The sequence below is a fragment of the Arctopsyche grandis genome, chromosome 12 (assembly GCF_051622035.1).
Source record: "Arctopsyche grandis isolate Sample6627 chromosome 12, ASM5162203v2, whole genome shotgun sequence".
Lineage (NCBI taxonomy): Eukaryota > Metazoa > Arthropoda > Insecta > Trichoptera > Hydropsychidae > Arctopsyche > Arctopsyche grandis.
Window position 1 is genome coordinate 2,047,606 of NC_135366.1, and position 20,290 is coordinate 2,067,895.

Sequence of the window (20,290 nt, forward strand, 5' to 3'; positions counted from 1 at the left end):
CATCGCGCAACCTTTCAGCTGAAAAAACACTCGATTGATCGACGTTGAAATACATAGATTCAAATGGTAATACGAGAGCAACTCCAAACGGCAGAATGTCGAATGAAAGGAAACCATTAAATAAGCGACAAAAACATTTGCTTTTTATAATATGCATCACCTACATATGTACATACGTACATATAAAGCGACACTGATAAATCTGTCATAAGCATTACGAAAATTGATAGGAGCAGTAAGATCTGACAGGAGACCCGGCAACACCGGGTGACTTTGTTGCGCAACCAGATCAAATGTATGCAGTTGTATGGAGCATGCCACACCAGGCGACTCGCTGGTTGCCCAAGTTGTTTGTTGTTTTATTGCTTAAATGACATGCGCGATCCCTTAAAATGTATACTGTTGTATTGGAGGGTGCCACACTCAGCGACTAGATGTTGCGACTACATATTGAAATGTCAACGCACGCCGATTAATGCAAAAATCAAACTATGTAGACGACCGTTGTACCAACGTAATATAATTAAATGGATTCAACACCACACCGTGAGCAATCTACGATATGCCTCTATTGTATGAATGCTCAATCTATGAGCTAATTTAATAATTAACGGGTTCGCTGCAAATTATTGCATATCGCCCGGCTGCATGCTCATTTCGATTGCATTTTAACTGTTTGAATTTCAGCATATGCGAAAGACGAGATATTCATGGGGTTGCGCAGATGACATTTCGATGTACATTGATGATTGGCAATTCTTAAAATTGAGTTGGATCTTTCTGGCAAGTTTAAAATATGAAATGAAACAAAACAAAAGTATGAAATGAGCATGCGCCCGCTTGGTTTGCAATCGTTTGCAGCGCAGGGCAATAGAATACAATGGCTAATAATTATAAAATAGAGTGAAAAATACTAGTATTATTTTAAGAGGTTTTTAAGAGGCATACAACAAATCATGAAAGTTCCATTGTAATCGGTTGAGTAGTTTAAGAGCCTATACGAGAGACAGACAAACAAACAAACAGACATTCAATATATAGTTGCTTGTAAAGTGATTGAATGCTGATTATAAAACTGTTATTTGAATAAATACATCTGAAGCCGAAATTTTTTACATACCTCCTTTGCATTTCACATGGCTTTCGTGTTAGTGGTCATTTTTTATATCTCTTATCTCTTATCCGATCGTTTTCATACTTTGCCATATTGCTCATTTTGGTCATCAATATACGTTAATGTATCGTCTGCCAATACGTTGGAGATAAAATATCGTATACAACGCGTTTTAAAAACAGGGAAAGTAAATCTCCCTGACATTTAACAAGCGTTGTTTAACAAGGCGTAAACTGTTCGCCATGACACGGCCTTATCAATTTTAATTGTTTAAACGCCTATAATTCACTCTATATTTTATGAAATTTGCTCTATAGGTTCTCATTATCTTTAATATACAAATATTTATAGTTTTAACTCTCATATGTATATATAAATTTCAATTTTGGCGTGTAGCTTCTTGTAAGATAATACACGATATATATTGATTTTTGGCCAAATATGTCAGATCTGACATTTCACGACTAAAAGTATATCTCTTCACTGGGTTTTATATGCGAGATAAGTATTCAATAAGAAGTTATGTTGTATCTAATTGTTAATATGATTTACAATAAGCTTACATAGATTTAGTTTTTTACAATAAGCTTATTTAAACAATCCCAATAGAAAACTTCAACAGCAGGCGGACTGAAAAATGAAAACAAAAACAACAACTTTTCATAGGAAGCAATACACAAAGTGAACAAACATTAAGAGGAGGTGGAGACAGAGAATGGGACGAAGGAAAGGGGTGGAGTGGGTGTGGGGGGGGTTATATTAACGCGGGCAGCCGAATGGTCGTAAAACTTTTGCCACGCGAAAGTGCAACAACGAACGAACTCTAGCGCGCACAAACAACCGCCGAAATTATTTACAGGCGACGTTAATGGCGACGTAGCAGGCATACAAAACTGCGCCCGAACGTATTATACACGTGCATTAAAAAAAAAGTTGCACTCCCCTGACCGGTCGCGCGAAATTCTTCCGTGTAAGTTATGCGACCGCCCCGAAACGTCACAAGCGCCCGCACCGATGCTCTAAAATGCGAAACGCTCGAAACCATTATATGGTCACCCGACTGTCCCGCCGAAACCGCAAATCAGAAGAACGTGGCATATTAATAGCCCGGTGGTAATTCTGAGTGCATTCGAAGTGCACTGTTTCCAGCTGCATTCCGAGCGAATTGCATACCTCTTCGTACGACACGTGCTCTAACCGCCACTCCACACTGGAATTGGTGACCGGAAGTGTATACCATAAGATAGAATATACATTTAAAAAATTTAGCGATTTTAAATTGAAAACTCTGGAATTGTACCCGGGCATTTTCAAGGGAGAGCCCTTCGATCCAGGGCTCCAAGCACTTTAAAACTATGATTATAATACCACATGAACAATAAAACTAAAATATCTTGACCCTAGAGTGCATGGTGATTCATAAAAACTATAAATAAATAAATAAGCCAGCAGCATAGCTCGGTCGTTAAGCTTCTGCTTAGTGTCGAGAGGCGCCGGGTTCGATCCCATGAGCTGACCTCAATTGAAAAGAATTTTCCCGAGTATATCTGTAGTGCTGCTTGTCAGACCTGGATATTTGTGAATCCAGGTCGATCGTTTCTTATCAGAGTTTGCCAATTTTCTCTGATTTCATTGTTGAAACGGTTCCCGGTAAAATTGGCTAAATATCCTTCCTACCTACTATGTCACCACTATTTAAGATTGATTAATGTACAATAAAATGTATGTACAATTCATAGATATACCTTTTTCCTACCTATACCCATTCTACTGTTTCCGACATTTTAAAAATCCTTTCTTTTAACAATCTTTCTGTCAGGCGACGACATTCTGATGCTATATTCTTCTTTAAGCTCATAAATGGTTTCCTTGATTGTTCTGATTTACTGAATAAGGTTAATTTCAGAATCCCAGTTCGATACCCTAGACGCGTTGCACTCTTTTCACTTGATCCTTTCAATACTAATTCCCAAAAATATTTTTATCTGCAGCGCGTTTATCGTATGTTTAACGGAGAGCTGAATGAGGTTGATCTGTTTGGTATTTCCCTACATCAATTCAGGTCTAACATCAAGAGAATCTTGACCGATTGATTCATTTTTTCTTCTATTCTATTTTTCCAATATTTCCATTATTTTTATACTTTAGTTTAGTTATGTAATGTGCTATTTAATCATATTATAGCTTTCATTCCTTTCCTTTTCATTTGTTTATTTTGTATTTACCTTTTTCATTTGTTTTTTATATTTGTAAATTTCAATTTCTTCTTATATTCTATCTTATAACCTTTTCCAAATATTTTAATACTATAGTTTAATTATGCAATGTACTACATATTTTGTCATGCCTTTATTCTTTACTTTTTAATTTGTTTTCCTTATATTTATCTTTTTCATTTTTGTAAAAATCTATTATTGGACTCGGGTGTTACATATATTATTTATTTACTTTTTGTGTTTTTTATACCTATCTCTGTACATCCTGTCTGTTGATTTTTCAATTAATAAAATAAAATAAAATAAAATAAAATAGATGTCTCGTTAATTTAGAGTTTTTCAGTGTCTCGTAATTCAGCGACTTTTATAATAAAAAAATGCTGCAATGTTTGTAATTGGCCAGGAAGGCGCATTGGGGTTACCTGTAAGGTCTTCCTGGTATATATTTAAAAAATAAATAAATAAATATATGCATCGCTGTGTATTTTTACTTACCTCTTATTAAGTTCACATGGTTTTCGTGTTAGTGGTCATTTTTTAAATCTCTTATCTCTTATCCGATCGTTTTCATATTTTGCCATATTGCTCATTTTGGTCATCAGTATACGTTAATGTGTCGTCTGCCATTACGTTGGAGATAAAATATCGTATACAATGCGTATCAAATATCCAGAATCTCGGGTACGGTGACGTCTATGACGGTACGGCAAGCTACCATAATCTATCTTCAACCTTTTTGCCTTGATATGGCGATATCAGATTTTAATTGTTTAAACGCCTATAATTCACTCTATATTTTATAAAATTTGCTCTATAGGTTCTCGTTATCTCTAATATTTAAATATTTATAGTTTTAACTCTCATATGTATGTATATATAAATTTTTGCATATAACTTTGTGTGGCAGAGATTTTTTTACCTGAATTCATGAGGCAATTCCATTGCCATGAACCATTCTTTCGCCACATGTTATATCATAAAAATAATCCCTAAGCCTTTTTTGATCATTTTGCGACTATCTTTCGACTGGTCAACACGGGTAGTGACTTCGTGCTACTTTGCAAAGAAATAACTTTCTTTACGTCTTCGAGGTATGTCAAAATATTTGTATTGTATTATATACATACATGTATGCTAGAGAATCACATACGTTGTGATGTTAGATCTTGGGTTGATTTGTATTTATTTCTCTTATACCTCAAATACTAGACGATTCATTTGTGAATCAGCATGTAATTGAACATGCTTATATTTAGTAGTTTAGTTAGAATACAAATTTTTATATATCTTTTAATTTTAGATATCTTTCGTATACAAAAATGGGCTTGAAATAATAGATTTGGAAAAATTAGAGAATTATGACTTATAATCGACCTACATGCCGGCAGTGATGACTAATTAGATTACTCGAGCGATGAAAATAAGAAATTGATAGATAATTATTTAGAAAACCATAATATTTCTGACAACTCTTGTGCCTCTATTAAATATTACTCAAATATAATCAATTAAAGAATTTTCAATATCAAATAATCGTCCAAATGATCCAGTAGAATCAACATAACACAACATCACAAAATAAACCTAATTCAGCATCTTCTAAGTCAAATAATTTTTGTAGTAAAAAGACAAAATTTCAAATATGCTGTAGCATATGCTAAAAAGAGCCACCGTTATAATTGGCTTTCGAGGATTATCTCCAGGCTAAGTGCAAGTAGGCTAAACAATGACCACCGAATTGGCTTAGTAATGGCACCCGGTCCCTTCTCAGAACTAACAGCGATAGCGTGGGACCGAGTGTCGTGGGAATGCATATCCGGGTACATGCCTAAATAATAGGGAAGTAACCGGACGTCGAAGATGCAAGGAGCCACCTGTCCTTTATAAACTTAGGCGATATCAAGGCATTCTGGACGGAGCACTGGCAGTGCGTGTATCTCTTGAATCACCAATAAATGCTGTGAAGCAACTTTGGCCTTTTACTTGGATCCTCCACCCACCCCTACGCAACAATACCATCATTTACAGGAAATTCGGTGCTTCCAGATTCAATAAAAAAATTAGAAACGCTATGTTTCAATAAGGACAAGATGCACGATGGTGCATATGCGAATGCATGAATCATCCATTAAAAACTAAAACATGATTTTTTGAATTATTTTTCCCATAATCTAAATACGATTTTACACTTTTATTATTTTTAAAAATCATGCACTGTAGGGTTAAATTTGTACTGCAAGCTATATGTATTTGCGTCGCCCAGTTAGCCGTCACCCAGTTGGCTATTTGTCATCCCATTGTCCGTCGCCCATACGATCGAAGAACCCAGTGCACTCGTACCTACGAGAACAGGATTTGCATATCACAATCACACTAAACCGAGCCTAGTTTACTTGAGCATTCGAGTAACTTGCACACTTGTTCTCGAATTGTTCTGAAACGTTCTACAGACCATCGGAGATATCACCAGATGTGTGATTCGAATCAAACTAAGAATTCTGCTCACGTATTGGGTTAGGTAACCCTTTCAGATCATTCAGCATAAAACAGGTCATAAAGTCAAGTGCACTGAAATGCAATCGAAATAACCCCACAGTCATAAAGCGAATGCACACAAAGGAAAATGTTAAGCTAAGTGGCTTCACGGCCAACTTTCAGACAAAACTCTAACCGAGTTAAAGCGAATTATTATAACGACCAGCCAAGTGCCTATTAGGAAATATACCACACAATATTTAACAGTTTTCCTTTAAACTCCCATATGTATATACAGTTAATGCGCACGTTAACTTTCTAAGTGGGTCACAAAATAGCACAAAACGCATGCATAATACATAAATACGGTGTGTGTGATCTCGTAAATCGGGATTAATTTTCAGAACAGTTTCGGAAGCGCTGAGAATTCTGTTGGCTCGCAGCTTGAAAGTTCAATTGAAATTGTGGGGGTAAAAAAATTCGAGTGCGCTGAAAAGTCTACATGGTGAAAAATGCAACTTTCGTTGAATGCTGTCGGATAAAAAAAGTTGTGTAAACAAAAAAAAAATATATATGTAATGTATAAGCTGAAACTAAATAAGAATTGTTGCCAAGTATTCTGAAACGGGTTACGATTCCAAAAATTTGTTTTTGCTAGTCCAAAAAATGGACAGGTTTCGCAGCAACAGTTTATTTTTATTTTTGCATTGTATTTTTTTTATATTTTCTATATATGTAGGTAAATAAAATGCTTATTTCGTCACACTAACCAGGTTCGCGCAATCGTGCCCTTTTTAATTAAAAAAAAAACTGCATATTGATGTGCTAAGGAGCAATTGTATGTCCGTTGACAATATAACGTCTGTACGAACAATTCGTGTGACGAAATAAGCCTTTAATATACATACATACATACATATAGAGGAGTGGAAATTGAAAAAAATGAAACTTTTTCGGGAAAAAATTTTAGACAGTGATCTAAGTTAGAATTATAAATTTGGCGGTTATGTATACATATGTATGTTCATATATCGAAAACAGTAAAATAACACGGAGGACATACTCAGTAACCCAGGTTTTTTTGTATACGAGTCCTATGCATAGATAGTTTCATAGTTTATGTACAACAGCACCCCGACAAAGCCGCGCCAAACAAAAGTAATTCCTATATATTATATCCAATAAAAATTAAAACATACTCAAAAGCTGTTTTCGAATTTTTTTTAAATTTAGTCGTAATATAAACCGGCAAACCATAATAAATTTCTATTGATGAGCAGAACCAAAACCAAAAAAAACTTCTGTTTTTAACTTAATTTAATTTAAATTATTATTGTGCGGAATTTCCGTCCGCAGCTTTGTCGGGTCACCTTTTTAAATATATACATTTAAAAAAATAAATAAGTGTATTACTACAAAAAAAATTGTATACCTAAAAATTACATTTATGTATAACAATTTCTAAAAATTTAATATTAATTAATTGTACAAGTATGCATAAACGTATACTCCTCAATATTTAACTCGCGGGACACATTTTTATAAATTAATTTATTTTTTTATGTATTTCTTTTTATTTTATTTTTATTTTTCATATAAATTATAATACATATTATAATATATCTGAAAAATTCTCAATTGAATTGAAATATTTTTTCTCTGAGCTTACTATTGCTATTCAACTAAAGCCTGGAAAGCTGCGTCCCGCCGATTGAGGAGCACTGATATAAGCAATCAACACGCGATACTAAATCCAGAGCAATATACAAACTGGAAGATACATAATATCTCTATTATTACAAAAATATGTATAATGTAATATTATGTTTAATCTCATATGCATATACAATGAATATATTGGTCATAGTACATTTTTTTTATATATGTACATATATACATTATAATAAATTATCGTAACAAAGCTGTCAAACGTAATAAAAATACACTATGATTAATTGTGATGTTTTTGTTCGAATAATTTTCAAAGCGGTTAGTGAGCCTAAAGAAAATGTAATAAATTACATTAAGACGGATGTGTAACTTTTTTTACAGGTATACAATAAAAAATTACAATATTTTTGCTTTGACATGTGTATACATGTATGTTAATACATATATTTAAAGTATGAGAAAAGTTTTGAAAAGCGAGTGAATCTTTCTAGCAAATTCTTATCATTGTAATGTCGATTAGATAAGCACAAAGTTGGAAGTATCGTATTAACCCGTTAGCGAACGAGGTCACAAACACATATATACATATCTACTAGTAAATTTGGAATAATTTTGAAATTGAAATATATCTGTCTGGAGATCGCGTGTCGCCGAACCATTTTTCATATATCATGCGTTGAAATCTAAACCGCGAAAGCTTTCGAGCTTAAAAGCGACCGAATATTATAATCGAATACATGGCGACGATATTGATCTATCTAAATTCGGAAATCGCATTTTGAAAGAAAAGGAACTTGAAAAAGAACTGATTGAATCAAACGAAATCGTAAATCGTATCGCTACTTTTATTACATATAGCATATTAGGCATGAAAAGAAAATCCATTGACTGTGTAAACTATATTTTTCCAAACAGTTTTCTACGACGAAATCATGAACAAATCTTGAATTTTTGACACCTAGGCTATTTTGCAATTAAAAAACATTTATTTTCAAGTGCTAATAATATTATGTAGGCCTGCTTAGCCTTGTTAGGTCACTGGGCCGTAAAACAACATTTGGGCATCTCAGGGGCCGCAAAATATTATTTTAAGTAAGGGAGGGGGTGCCATTTTTAATATAAAAAACCTTGTAAAAAAAAGAGTGCTCTCTTTCAATATGTTTCATAATAAAAAAAACAGACGAAATTTTTTATAAATATTTAATTGCACACTCGCCTTTAAAGATCGCTCTAAAGCGATGAGTGTACTAATTATAGATACAATATAATAATAAAATCATTTTTATACAATGCGAATTCATACAAACATCATCCACAGTGACATCTATGGAAAAAATTTTCCAGCATTTTATTATGGAAATAAATTGAGATTTACAAAAGAGATTGGAACCGTTTCAATGAAAATCAGAAAAATTGCCAAACTCTGATAAGAAACAAGCAACTTCGACAAACCAAGGTCTGGCCGACAACGAGACTCTAGTGGGAATCGAACGCGTGACACCTTGCACGAAAGAATACAACACTCACCACTAGACCACGCTGCTGGTTAAATATTACAGTGACAGCATATTTCAAATGAAAATATATTTTCACAAACTCAAGCAGTGAAAATGTATCACACAATGAATTTAAAACATTTAACTATATAAATTTAGCCCTAACAATCCAATTATAAATTAATAGGGCCAACCCTTACTTAACCCAACCTATCCTAACCCTTAAATAATACCAACCCTAACAATCTAATCTTAAATGAATAAAACCAACCCTGAAAATGTAACTGGAAATGATTTCACTGAAAATATATTTTCACTTGAAGTATAATTTCACTGTGATATACATATACATTTACAGTATGGCTCAATGGAAGCGTGTACGTTTAGCACCAAGTAATCAGTGGGTTCGATCCGCCATACTGCTGGTTAGATTTGGGGGTATTTGTGACTCCAAATCGATCGTTTCTTATCAGAGTTTGCCAATTTGATCTGATCATTGTTGAAACGTTTCCTCAAAACTGGCAAAAAATCATCTTTCCTGTTGTCACAAATCTGCTGTATTTATTGTGTGTATAATTTGTAAACATTATGTACAAAATCTAAGTCCATATATGTCTCAATGGATTAATTGATGTAATTAATTAATTAATTGTTATTTCGTGTTATTCAACTTCTAGAAATACAGTGATTTATGTAATAATAAAATGCTGCATTGTTTGTAATTAATTGTCCAGGAAGGCGCATTGGGGTCTTCCTGTCAAGCCTTCCTGGTATATATCTTTATAAAAATTAAATTAAATAAAATATGTTTGTATGTACGAAGTTGGCTATAGATGTCACCTTGTGGCAATCCCATAATAACACAATGGTAAAAAATATTCTCTATTACATGTACGTTTATCCCATCCATCCCCCCCCCCTCCCCCATAATCCCCTTTTCACAAATACTAGTATGATTTTTTTTAATTTTTGTTAGCATACATATGCTTGTGGTTTGCAATTAATATCTGTATACCTTCATGGTATAATTTGTTTGAATTTTTACATACATTTAGCCATATTTTTTGGTTTTTGATTTTTAAATGCTTTTTATTATTACGAAATTATGTTCACAATACATCTTATATCTATTTTAATAGCTACTGAAATACTGATCATTTTCTATTTTACAATTTAATTTAATTTGGTTAGTAATCATAGTATTATATTATTCTTATGTTAATGTACAGCATAATAGGAAAAAGAGCTCAAAAACCTATTCACAATCCTTATAAATGTTGATAATACATCTAATACATAATATTAATTAAAGACTCTCTAAAGTCGATGACCTAAAGCAGATTGTGTTTAGGTAATCTGTGTTTATACCTGAAGGGTGTTGACATTTTGTTGTAATCACCGAGACTCTTTACAAGTGTGTTTGTATGGTTATTAGTGATTCTGTCATAGAATCTACTGGTTAGTTTGTTAGTAATGTATGTAACAAACGGAATATTATATATGGCATGCAGTTTTTTCAAGTTAGTATATATGGGTGTATTATAAATTATTTTTAGGGATTTATTATGTATTACTTGGAGCTTGGAACGGTTAGTATTCGATTTGTTGGTTTGAGTGTGACCTATCACAGCACTAAAAAAAAAGTAGACGACCAAATGAAATCCGAACTATGTAAGTCCGTAGACGGGGTTTGAAATGAGTTGGGGCCCTTTTATAGGATTTTTCCATTAAGATAGTGTTACGTTTGTAAAATGGCGTGATTGTGAAAATTTTTCCACAGGCTGCGCGATGCACAAGTTGTGTTTTACGAGGCCTATTTATCGGCGAAACGTACGAGGGGAAAGCGGACATACTTTCGCCCGGTTTTCACCGGAAGCGCCCGTTTCCATGGCGTGCATCCGGACCGTTTAAAATTCGCCCCGCGTTTATAATGCGAACACCATAAAACGTATGCGGGGGCGGGAACTAGGGGGGTGGGGGTGCCAATTTCGATAATTGGAACTGTAACATTCACCGAATGTATAGTGATATCGCCTTGCGTAGATAGTGAACGTTCCACTACTCCTACCCTACATTATCTTTCACTGTCGTCGCATGGTTATGTCTTTTATATATTTATTTATTAAATAGCATATTGCTAATGAATTATTTCACAATTAAAAATTTCAAACTTAAACTAAAAACTATAATATAACATAGTTAGCAAAATTAACAAAACCACAAATAGTAAACCTAAAATAATATAATATAATTCAACATAGCATTTTATTAAACCTATGTATATAATAACGTCATCTTCCACAGAGGTATGCATTAACACCCTTAAAGAAAGCACCAATGTTAGTAGCGCCTCTAATGCTCTCAGGAAGTTCATTGTATATTTGAACACCTCTGTGGAAAACACCTCCTGCAGTTTTTGCTTTCTTAACTCTACCTATAATTAATTTATTCCTATTTCTAGTTTTATAATTATGTATATCTCTATTCCTAACTATATGATCATTAAAACATTTGGGTAATAGATTATTATCTAGTTTATATACAAATTTTAAAGTGCTTAGTTTAAGACTATTTCTAATATCCAACCATTTCGATTCATCTAACATACTTCTAATCAGTGGCGTAGCGAAGAGGGGGGGTCCAGGGGGTCTGGACCCCCCCCCCCCCCCTGGTGGAGCGCAGCAAAATATCCCACTCCTGTCGCAATTGATCGTTTGTACCATTTTTGGATAGTTTTCTATCCCAAATGCATGACAGATTTTTAGGACGTAAACATATACTTGAAAATTTCCAATGTTTGCTTCCTGGTTGAAAAAGCTCTCAACCATCAAGTGTTTTAAAAAATAAGATAAAGACTTCGGGGGAAATTTACAACCAAGATATATTTTGTGGGCCTTGCATTCTAACTGGAGAGTTGGAAATGTGGTGGCAATATATAAGTACTAGTGAAAATCGACCAAAAAACGCACTAGCTGCAATTGCAATTTGCAATCCTTCAATATTAACATACTTCTAAAAATTCTAGCAACACTTCCGGTGACAACAGCCACAAGTGAACGGAGCTTCTCCACACTACGATGACTGAAAACATGTTTAAGAAATACGATGTCGGAAAATCGACTAAATGGACTTGCTTTATTAGATATTCATAGGGATATAAATTTTAGTGCAGAAAAAATATAAGATAAATACGCGAAGATTGGATATGTGAATTTCGTACTTTTTTATTAGTATTCATTATTTTTATTTTATTTGAATTTTGTTCATACCATATGTTTATTACGTATTTCCTTTATTTTTATATGTAGTGATTTTATATTAATTAAATATAAATTATCTTGTATTTTTTCCTGTCAACCCCCCCCCCCCTTGACAAAATCCTGGCTACGCCACTGCTTCTAATATTCTTACGTTTCCTCACATTCAAAATTGCACGCATTGCTCTATTATGCACCTTCTGCAGTTTATCAATACACAATCTAGTAAATAGATTGAGCGCTGTAGCACAATATACAGTATGAGGCCGTACAATACAATCATATATTAGTATTTTACTTTTTATACTTAATAAATTTTATAGACATTATAAATTTTATACCCAAATATTTTTACCTCAACTGGAAGTAGTACTTTTACTCTAGAGAATCGAGGCTTTTTATGTTCAATAAACCTTTTGTTTTATTGAACTTTGGTGTAGGTATTGATATTTGTATTATGTGTTAACTATAAAAAATAAAAATTAGTTTCGATTTTGGACATATTATTCTGTTATACAGGACCACTGTGCATGAGTGCGAAAACTGAAAAAAAATTCAAGGCCATCTTTATATTATTCCTTGGAACAACACGATAACGAATATTGTAGGTTCATTGGCTCGGTTCTAAAATGTCCAATGTCACAAGTAGAACATATTTACATAAGATAAATACATAACATACTACATATGAATGCATATGACATATAGATTTAGAAATTGTGCATTATTTAGAATTTTAAGTTTGAAAATAAACAATGTTTAATGTTTACAGATATAATTTTTATCTAATCGATAAATTTGTAAATATTATAGAAGTACTTCAAATTTTCCAAAAAAATGCTATCATTTTATAATCGACGCTGATATCGACAGCTATTTTTATACTTTTATACGATAAAATTTGTTTTTAAGTGTAATTGTATCCGTTCTGAAAATTTTAAGCGTTATATGTTTTTATTTTGAAGCTTACATATATTGATAAGTAATAATAACAACAAAAAAATTGGGTGCGTCAGCATTTAATATATATATATATATATATATATATATATATATATATATATATATATATATGTATATATATATATATATATATATATATATATATATATATATATATATATATATATATGTATATGTATATGTAAGTATATGTGATAAATTTAATGCTGTTTGAAATCATGTTTACAAATGAATTGATGTTAATACAGCGCAACTATTAACTAATAGCTTATCCAACATGTATTAGATAAGCTATTATGTACTTAATCATCGGTGCGGGCTATTTCTTTTTCTAGGATTCATGAAATATACAGAATTTTATTCCTTTAAGGTCTGACGGCACTATGCGTCAACCGAACGATCCGACGCTTCACAACAGTACGCGACCAAATATTGTTTGTATGAAATTGTATGAGACATAACTCACTGCGCGACAGTCGCATGACGTAGAACGACACCGTGCGTCAAAGTTGACTTTCCTACCAACTTTGACGTAAGGTGTCGTTCGCGACGTGACGCAAGTGTCGTTGAGTGGGGGTTGTCTTGCGACAATTATTATCCTTCTGCATTTCGTGACTTTGAAATAGCATGTAGCCATAATTTTTTGGTTTTTCTTTGATTGTTCTTCTTCCTCGCATATCAAAGATATTATGTATAATAGCGTCCGTTTCGTCGATCTTGCTCCGAGGTACCGAACGAATGATTGACATAATTTACTCCGTAGTGTCGCATCGCTGTCGTTCGAGTGCGGTTAATCTAATATTTTCGCACACTGTTGTGAAGTGTCGGATCGTTCGTGTGACGCATAGTGCGGTCAGACCTTAAGTTCGCGAATTCAACAAAGTACATAAATTGTGGCGCCATATTTTTTTTTATATAGAACGTAATCATAAAAGACATTTGAATAAAAATTGCAACATATGTATTTATGTATACATACATATTGTTGCGTAGGGGTGGGTGGAGGATCCAAGTAGAAGGCCTTAGTCGTTTCACAGCATTTATTGATGATTAAGGAGATACACGCACTGGCAGTGCTCAGTGCTGAGGACGTCTAATCTGTTTACCCATTGTATAGTCACGTATTCGCATATGTATTCCCACGACATTCGGTCTCACGGTACCGGTTCTGAGAAAGGACTAATAACGGTCATTGTTTAGCCTAAATGCACTTAGAGTCTAGATATAATCCTTGAAATCAATTATCCCGATCGCACGGTATGCACTTAGTTAATCCGTTAACAGATAATCCTTGAACGGTCACACAGTCTCTGGGATTCTATTCGCTTAATCCGCGGTGTACGTAACAATATATACACATATATAATATATAATATCAGGCCCGTCACTCTATCGCGACGGCCTCGAATGAATGCGTGTTCTGATTTAATTCTATAAGTAGAAAGCGTAACAAAAAAAAAAAACAAAAACGAATATACAGATTTCTCGTACGATGCTCGGAGTGGTGGATTATTTCAGGCAAAAAGCTGAACATTTGTATACATTACATTTCAGTTTTTCCTTTTGTTTTTCATCCAATGTAGTTGTTTTCTTCGCGCACCGAGAGCTCTCTGGACTCGTAAAGCAAAAACTTTAACGCGGAAAAGCCTGAGCGTTAAATGAGCGAATCGCGTGCCGACCGTTTCACCATTTCACCGAAATGTGAAAAACGATGAAGATAGAGGGGGAAAGAGAAGGGGAGATGAAGGGAAAAGAAGCTGGCACTATTACGTAAACACAACAACTAGTATCAGATAGGCTAGAGTTCTAAACGATGCACACGAATCCAACTTTAGTGTGTAGACTACGAAAATTATATATTACATACATACATAGCAAAGAGACATCAACGCGCGTTTAAGACACGCTACATTGAAATATACTCCTGTGCTACGTAGCTTCAAACAAGCTTTTTTTCTGCCGTGTAAATGTTATGCAAATGGCAGTTTTGGGCAGGGGGAGGGTTCTCTGATCCAGCTTCTTTCGACAAATGTCGCTAAATTGGTTGTTGCCAAAAGGTAACGTAAAAAATAATGGAAGCTGACGGGCCGAGTCCCACGATAAGCTCGTTTCGTACGAGGATGACTACGAATTGCCTGATTTCCCATCGCGTATGGCTTACACATGCACTCGGACGATTACATGGGTATATTTGGGTATATTTAGATAGATAATATGCAAAGTATTTATTTGCTTATAGGAAACTCGTTCCAATGAAAATTTATACCAACGTCTGTCTCTCTCTATTTATTTCTTGTTGTAGGACGATTTCGCATAACGACCAAAACCACTCGCCTTACATACATATGTTCATATATTCAGCATATTCTAAACATATATATGTACATATATTTATTCTGATTTCTCGGTGATTTTCATTTCTCGAGAAATAAGAATTTTCAATTTAAATTAAATTTTGATAAATGAAAAAATGTATATAACACAGTAAAGTATAGACATGATTGGATTCAAAATATGTTTTCGCATTATTGGAATGTAATTTTTGTATTCATTTTGTATTGTATTCTGCCTTATTTCTTCTTATCGGAGAGGTTTCTATAATCACCAAAGCAAAGATGACACCGCCAGCCGGGTAGAGTAATAGAAATAAATAGTAATAGAAAAAAAGTCAGGTCAAAAATTGCGGTAAATGCATTCAGAGGATAATTGAAGGTAGTCAGAAGATATTGTTTGCGTATTTCTAAAGATTGACACGTTTGCAATGTTCAGGTCAAAATGAGATAAAGATCAATTCAGGAAGTAGTCAAAATAAGATAAGAAAAGAACATATGTAATGGTGCTTACGGACTAAACCAACGACGATTTTGGGCCAACTTTTTAACCAGCAGTAGCGTACAAAATATCGAAATAAAAATTAAATTTTAAAATTGAAATTAAATATCAAAATCAAGCTAAAGAGCGAGATTGAGCTAAAATTAGACCATCGTTGATGTTTTGAATTACAACAATGTTTTGAATTACGACGATACCGCATTTAAAAACCAGAGAAATATTATAATTTCTCTGCATACGAGCGAAAAAAAATATTGTTAAAGTCGTCACGAGATGTTACTGTATTTCCACGTGGATGATCGATAAAAAAAAAACAATTCATAAAAAAACGCGGTGTCGGATGTCGGTGATTTGTCAAAGGGTTTTTTTTCTTTCGTCGAAATAAAATTAATAATCACACATTATCCGATAAATTTTACCTCTGAAATGATTTAATTACTTGATTTATTTCGACGAGAGAAACAATTGAAGAATAAAAAAATCCGTTTGATGTGACCGACAGCACCCCGGGTTAGCGTCCATCGTTGGATCACCCATACTAATACATGATATATTCTCAGTAACTGCGCATTACGGGGAAGTAAAAATAATAATTCTTTGATTTTTTTTCGATCTTAGTGCGTATCTTCGTAAGTCAAAACATCTTCGACAAACAAAAGTCGAGGATTACCTGTATGTGGTTGTTGATGATCTAATTTTAGGTCAATCTCGAAAATTTATTTAAATTGTGCATGTTCTGTTTTAACTTTCAATATTTAATTTTAATTTTAATATAATGATTATAATTTTATTTTGATACTTGAATTTAATTTTAATATAATAATAATAGTTTTAATTTTGATATTTAATTTCAATTTTTAAATTTAATTTTTATTTCGATATTTTGTACGCTACTGGTTTTAAAAGTTGGCCTGTGGTCCATTCGTTGGCTTGGTGCGTACGCACCATAAGTTGCACGTTCGAAAGTTAGAAATTTGTAAACGATTTTTCATCATTCCCATACCTCTTATTAAAACTTTCTAAGAAGTATGCACATTAGGTATAAACCCGTCCTTTCAAATGCAGCTTTATAAAGGGTAGTGGTTGTAAACTTTTTGAAAATACTTACTAAAAATTATTTTTGTATAATAAATAATATATTTTATAGAATTTCTCGAGAAATAATAACATTTCTCAATAAATGAAAATTCTCAATTTGGAAATTTTTTTGAGAAATTCTCGAAAAAAAACACTACATATATGTACGTACATATATGAGAAATTTTATAAGTAAATCCAACGCATATTCCTGTTCATTTATATTATTAAAAAAAAACTAAAAATCATATCTATTAGAACTTTAAAGCAATTTACAATTTATTAAATGAGAAAGTGAAAACGGTGAGTATAAATTTTGTAGATCATCACTAGAGACCGGAGCTTTGAGGTTCTCAATTCATGATCAAATCTAGTGGTGTGAAAAATGTATCAAAACCTTGGAACAAATGTCGACTTGTTTTATATGTAAAAAAAAATAAATTAAAAAATTGGTAATTGCTCAAAATTGTTTCCAATTATCAGTATGTAAATTTAATTTGTTACTTATTTGTATGCGTCAAAATATTATAACAGAAAAATTGTTGAATGTATTTTTTAAATAAGGAAACTCATATCCGATGAAAATCTTGCCAAAAACACAACATGAACATCATTAGCATTATTAGTTTTACATACATTACAAAAAAATCAAGTGAAGTTTTCAAAACTTAAGGTCATACATTAAAAACAATTCAAAATCATATCGTAAACTGCTTTTAAATGTAAGCAAATTGTATGTACATATTTTTAATAAAATTAAAAATAAAAACTATTGAAATTTTATAAGCAAGTGACGTATAAATCTTCGATCAGGTGATATATAATTTTATGAGTATTTTTTTTAATTTTACAAAAAAAAAACTTCATCTATTTATTCCTACGTACATAAACAAAGTAAAAAATTTAACCATAATTGACTAAACATCGTGTACTTCATTTCAACTTTTACTTTATTTAATGAATTATTGTAGTCGTGAGAAAATTCAACCTCGAAATTTTGACTAATTTATAGTAAATATCAAAGCGACGCTTTGATCGCTCCAAAATGACGAGTGTACTAATTCAGACACAATACGATCAATACAATCAATAAAATTGCATATTGTTGTGTATCCTGCTTATCAATGTAGTCGACTAACCAGTATGGATAAAACACACCATTGATTTGTGGCACACCTTAAACACTGACTAACAAAAATTGCACGATACGTGTCTTCAATACTTCATTGTTTTAAAGAAGAGCATATAAACTCATTACTTTTAGACTTTAAAGTTAGTCATCACCATCGACTCCACAAGTGACAGCCAGTCATCACCATCGAGACTCCGATAGTAGCAGTCAACACATCAGCAGCAGAACAAAGTTAAATAGTGAAGCAAAGTTAAAGTGAAACACTTCTACGTATCTCATTTAAATTCCATAATTAAATCTGTCGTTTGTCGAATTTATCTACCAATAAGATAAATGTAACTGTTTAATAATAATAAAGAAATCTTGGTTAGTTAACCGAGTAGTTTTAAAAATTATTTAATCTTTCATTGGAACGTGACAATATTTACATATTTTATGTGAAATTTTGTAAAAAAATCAATGTTATTCTAATAATATACACGATTTTAGATATACTACCTATATACTATGTATGTTTAATAGATTACACGTTGGAGGCTACATTATACGTTCTTCTACGTATTAAATATGGATATACGCAAGTACATGTATGTTTGTATAATAGACGGTGTGCAAATAAGCCTTTGAGGTTTAATTTTATAAATGCCAACCTACGAAGCCGCACAAGGCGCTAAAATCTTCAGGAAACGAGAAAGGAAATGACCGATTTCACTCGCTGTGTTCGTCACTTACATATACAATATATTATGCATGTTCAGTGTTGCAAAACATCGGTGAATACATGCGAATTTCGCAAATTTCTGTAATTCTGTTAGTGCCATTAGTTTCCAGATTTATCAAAGGATAGCATTCCGATCTAATGTGTTTCGTGGAAATCTCGAACGCAGTAATTTAAGTGATCCCACATCGTGGTTGTATCTACTGAAAACGCACCACAGACGAGGCAATTTATCGAGCGATAAATCGCTCGGTAAATTTCACACTACGATGATTATCGTAGCAGACAATCCTACGAGCGATCTACTAAGCTACTCGTTTCATTGCTCGGCTTGTTTCTGGTTTTTTTCCTCTTCGAAAATCTATTAAAAACAAATACTTTTTTGTCAAACTCAATATTGAGATCATATTGACGGAATAAAAACGATGCTTCGTAATTTGTCATGATTAGACTCAGGCTAAGGATCGGTGCACTATTGTTATTTTTTTAGAAAAACCATGCTTTTTTGCTGTATTGTTTTGAACAAAAATGGAACGGTCTATTGTTATTTCAACCAGCATAATATACTAGTAGTTAGCATGTAATGCTTTGAACAAAGTGGTCACGAGTTCAAATCCCACTGGTTTCTGCTGGCCAAACCTTGGATTTGTGACTCTTCCTATCAGAGTTTGGCAATTTAATCTGATTTTTATTGCAATGGTTCCAACAAATTGGCAACCTTACCCATTTACACGCAAATTTCAAGTTTTCAGCAATCACAATTTTCATTGAATTGCATAAAATGCTGCAAATTTACAAATCTAACCATAGATGTCTCTGTGGTGGTGGTTAATTGATATGTATTTACTTTGTATAATACTTGTATCAAATGTACAATATTTCTGGTCAGGAAGGCGCATTGGGGATACATAGCTGTTAGGCCTTTCTGGTATGAGTTAAAATAAATAAAATAAAAATGTTAAGTGCTCTCGGCTTACAATGGAGACCCCCGATTGGAATTAATGGTCGGTAACGGCACCGAGCCACTTCCCGTAAAAGTTCTCGGAACTGACAGCGCAAAACCGTGGGACTGCATATCTGGTACGTGACTATAACAATAGGTAAAGAAACGTGTCAAAAGGAAGATGCATTAAGCGACCTCCACTTTATCAGCAGGTACTTAGGCCATACTAAGGCATTCTGGACGGAGCACTGGCAGTGCGTGGATCTCCTTAATCACCCAATAAATGCTTTGAAGCTAATTTGCCCTTTTATTTGGATCCTCCACCCACCCCTACGGAACAATATTCTATTTCAATGAAAATCAGAAAAATTGACAATCTCTGATAAGTAACGAACG

The 20,290-nt window shown here is 33.2% G+C and overlaps 1 protein-coding gene across 4 annotated transcripts in view; it reads right to left on the reverse strand.

The window, feature by feature from the left end:
- LOC143920192 (calmodulin-binding transcription activator 2-like) overlaps nucleotides 1-20,290 on the reverse strand; it is a 328,881-nt gene that overhangs the window by 193,340 nt on the left and 115,251 nt on the right. The gene's annotated exons all lie outside the window — the stretch shown is intronic.